The sequence below is a fragment of the Micropterus dolomieu genome, linkage group LG21 (assembly GCF_021292245.1).
Source record: "Micropterus dolomieu isolate WLL.071019.BEF.003 ecotype Adirondacks linkage group LG21, ASM2129224v1, whole genome shotgun sequence".
NCBI classification, from domain to species: Eukaryota; Metazoa; Chordata; class Actinopteri; order Centrarchiformes; family Centrarchidae; genus Micropterus; species Micropterus dolomieu.
The window spans coordinates 29601634-29606578 of NC_060170.1; positions in this window are offsets into that span (position 1 = coordinate 29601634).

Consider the following 4945-nt stretch of genomic DNA (forward strand, 5'->3'; position numbering starts at 1 on the left):
GGTGTGGGGGGGGGTAATTTGCATATGGAACAGAGGAATTCCAAAGTTATGTGATGCGTCATTAAGACGTGATCGTTCTCACTGGAACGTTCCCAAACCTTCATGTCATCTTAAGATCTTAGCTGAGAAAAAACACAGTTTGAAAGTTTCACTCGACGATTTCACTGAACTGGAGACGCCCACCGATAATCCTCTAATAGGGGCCAAATGTTTTCATCAGGGAGGGTGTGAGTTTGAATACTTTTGAATCCATGTTGCCCAGGTAAGTAGGCTATCTCTAAACAACCCTGCGCTGATTGCAAAAATCAAACTAAGAGTGGAAAGACCATTTGTGTAACTGTGGGACACGTCCACATATCCTTAAGTTAGCCTGACAACAGTGTGAGTCCTCCATCAGTGTCTATTAATGTCTAATAATTTATTGTTAGGTCTAGTGGAATTAATTTCATGGGGTAGTGTGGGGTAAGACTATTTGCTGACACATAAAATAATATTTTATAGGGTTTTTTGTATCTTGTAGATGACCATGCTTAGGGTAACATAATTTAAAGTTAAATAAATAACTTCCAGTTGACAAATAAATTTGATTACAAATTACAGATAAAATAAACTACAAGTAGCTGGTTGAAAGCAAGGGGATTATAGGCCTATGTTGTAGAAATAAACTTGCCTTGCCTTATGTTATTAGCTTTCCTATAATTTATTTCTCAGATTTTAAATAGTGAGGTTGCTAGGAACTTAATTAACAGAAAGTCTGAGGTAAAATATGTGCATGCCAGCTAGCTAGCTTGCTAGAAATGTGACCATATGTGAGCTTATAACCTCAGACTTTCTGATTATGAAATTGTTGGTTGGCTAAAGGGTCTATCCAATGTCCAAATAACATCTAACTTACAATCAACCAAAAAGGGACACGCTGACCATGGGGGCGTCTTACCCCAAACATAGTAATCTAGCATTTTACTACTTTAACCAAAAACTAAAAATCTTTCTCTCTAAACAGCTGCATAACTTATCTTAAGGCTCCCCTTAATGTAAATATATATATATACTCACACACACACACACACACACACACACACACACACACACACACACACACACACACACACACACACATACACACACACACACACACACACACACACACAAATATATATATATATATATATATATAGAACACGATAAAAAAAATTACAGCTTATTTTATATGACAAAAAAATTAGATCAACTTAGGTCAGAATGGCTTTGATCAAATAACTTCAAAAATTGTGATGAAACAGAGGACATTTTTAGTTCAGTGATACCAGGGGCAGCCAGAAAAAAGGTGTTGAGAAAAAAAAATTGCGACATTTTGTGTTTTTTGTTAGAATTACCGTGGGGGGGGCGTCTTACCCCATGTTACCCTACTGAATGTCAAAGCTACCAATAGCAAAAAAGAATATGGGTATATTGAATGCAGCTAACACATTAAGGCACACGCGATTCAAACGGTTTCTTTTGCACTGCACTGTGCTGCTTTCACTGTGGTGCAGCCAGTCAAAGTACGACACTCCTGGGACGCTATAGTATTATATGTTACTTTATTTAATTGCATTACATATGAACAAATTTTAGTTTAGTGTAATTTATTGTGATGTATAAATCAAGGATTTTCACCAGAAAGTCAGTATAAATAGAACTGAAGAAGGTATGTTCATGTGACAAAGAATTAGTTTGAGATATCGGATTCTCTTAAATTAGCTGGATTGCGAAGCCTGTGCCTGAACATAAGAGTGGGAGTGGGCACTTTGACTATGGGCAGTTGAAGCAGAACAGGCAGCTGCAGCTGTAGGTGTCAACATGTTCAACCAGCCTGCAGATCTTGGTGTCAGTGTTGTAATCTGGTTCTTCTTGTTTCCCAGCCTTAATACTGTGGCCTTAAAGAGCAAACAGCAGCAATTCGCAAATCACCACAACACGACAGCAAATCGCCACAACACAACGACATTGGTGAGACTGAAGCAGGAATGGTAGGTCCCAATTGGACACTGACCCTTGTCCTGATTGGTTGCACGTCTCTGTCTTTCATTTTGGAAAGCATCTGCATCTGGATGTCTACTGCGGGTATTGCAGATTAGTTTCAAATGAAAATGGACCTAAACATCAATGTGAGTGAAATAATTCAAGATTATTTCAGTGAAGGACACACATGCAAGGTCATACTTGATATGCTGTCAATTTTGAACAACATTAAAATTAAAGCCCTGCACAGGCCAAAACTCCGGCCCTAGCCTGGCCTTGGCCCATGGTGTTAAAGCCCTAGCCTGGCCCCAGCCCAACAACATCTGCAATTTTTCACCCCGAGCCGGACCTAAGACCGACATCAATATTACTTTAAGCTCTCTGATGTGCGGTCTATGTGATAGGCGAGAATTCAGAAGCTCTAACTTCTCCGTGATGCTCTGCATGGTCAACTGTCGCATGTATGGTAATGAACATGTAATACATGCGTATTACGTAGGCTAGCCTATGCATAATATTTATAATATTTATAATATAATCAATACAACAATGTTTCATACAGTAGCCTATATGAGCTCTGAGTGTGTATGGGCCCAACGAAAGGAGAGAAGTGAAATGAGCCTGTCCGACCGGAGCGCGATCTATAAAAAAAATTGTTCAGGACCAGACGGGCTTGCAGACATGTAATTATAGTCCCTCGTCAATTCAGTTGTTTCAACAACCTCACCACAGCACTCTGCTTAACACAAGATTTATACTTCTGCAATTACTTGCCACATAGTGCGGTAACCAAACAACTGCCCTGGTCCATGCAACTCCATCAAAACTGTATTCTTTACTAACGGGGGTAAGTTATTTCTTTGGATTAACCCAGTTTTTTCAACCAGGTTTTCAGTGTGAGCATACTCATCCTAATTAGAGTCTTACTCAAGAGTCATACTCAATCCAATTAGAGATTAGATCTGCCTGTATCCTTCATTGAAGTAATCTTGAATTATTTCACTCACAGTGATGGTCCATTTACTTTTTAGACTACTCTGCAATACTGCAGTAGGCTACAAAATGACAGAGACGTGCAACCAATCACAAGGATCAGTGTCAAACAAGTACCTACCCTTTCCGTTTCAGTCTCACCGATCCTGTTGGGTTGTGCAAATTGCTGTTGTGTGATTTGCTGTTGTGGTTTGCACTTCAGGGCCACCACACCTTAGGCATTCCTTGCTTATTCCAGCCTATACATTCGTCCTTGGCAGCTATTTAGTTCTGCTGGTGAATAAAACTGCAAAACATGTCGTTGAACCAGGTATTTAGCGGTGTTAGTGGCATACTGATCTGGAACTGAGTAATGGAAAACCTGAGAGATGTAAGTTGCCGGTGGAGATGTAAGTTGCCTGGAGATGTAAGAGGCTAATCCTGTGCGGTTGGATCACTGGGAGTAGAGGGCCTTGGTCGCAGGGTCCAGTGTCAATACTGCTGCCAATGCTGGTTGTTAACCTGCCCCTACCTATGCTTGTACAGGGATTGGAAGAGGGGGAGCGCTTTGTCCTTCCTACAGGTGCACCATCTCATTGTAATCCTTTGTATTCCATGTTTCTGGAGAAAACTGTCATTCTGAGGTTTGTAACACAGTGGTTTTAGGCCATCAGTGCCAGGTCAGGTCCTTTATTGGACCCAGGAGACGAGGTCCTCATATCCGCCAAGGCGCTGCATGGGGGGCCATGGGGAAGGAGGAACGAGTGTATATGGGTTTCTGTTCCCCTCTTGTGCCACACCGCAATAGTTTAATGTTGACTGCTATGAGGATGGGCAATAACTCTCTGTGATAACACAGGCCAAGTAATGGTATGTTTCTCCTGCACTTTATGTGTGCAACTGCAACCTGACTTTTCCTGTTAAGGCTTGCATGTAACTGCAGTTATTGGTTATTGGGCTCTGGGCACTGCCAAAATACACTGCCAATTTGTCTATATGGTGGGTTTCATCTAATATGAGCTGGTCAGAGGGCATAGCCAGGAAAGAAACTGGAAAGGAGATCTTTTGTTAGGACCGTGATGGACAATTAATGTTAACCCTCATCCCTGAAGTATTTTATTGTTTTTATTTCTATTTGTTGATCTAAATGAACTGAAACCAATTCAAGTTTGGCAACACAAGCAATGATTCTGGGCTGCCCCAACCACACTGCAGTTGAGATCACCAGAGTTCAGGTAGAACCTGTATTCTTTATTGTTATTGACAGCTCAGTCATTTAGTATAAGTTGTGGCCTGTTTGTAATTGATACAGCCATGAGGCTGCGTGGAAATTAAATCCATCTAGCTACTATCGTTTTACCAGTAATACCTGTTCTGTGACAGTAGACACTAAAGGAGGACTCAAACTGTTTGTTATGTGCTGCTGATGTGTTGCTTTCACTGTGCAACCAGTGTAGAGATATACAATATGAGATGCTAGTATTGTATGTATCCTCGTTCTCGTTTATTGTATTTGTCATGTTAATTGTATTGTATTGTATGTCAGTAAATATATTTTTTTATTGCATATTTCATTTTATTTTTACTTAGTGTTCTTGTCCTCAAATTTTGTAATTGTTTTGTAATTTATTTTGTTTTTGTATTGCATTGTATTGTTTCTCAATATGTCCTTCTTTGTTTGAAATCATTTTAATTTATTGTATTTTAATTTTTGTGTTGGATTATTTTGATTATATATATTTTTTACATTTATCACACATAGGTGTGTATTATATTGCTAATGTTCAACATAATTAATAATAAATTATATAATAATATAATTCAAGAGTCATTCATGTTAATTTTATTGTATTTCACTAAATAATCTGTAATTTGCATTTTATTGCATTGCATCGTAATAAATGTCATTTTACTGTGTTTTTGTTATCAATGAAACTGTTTGTGAATTTTTGTTATTTATGTTATTTAT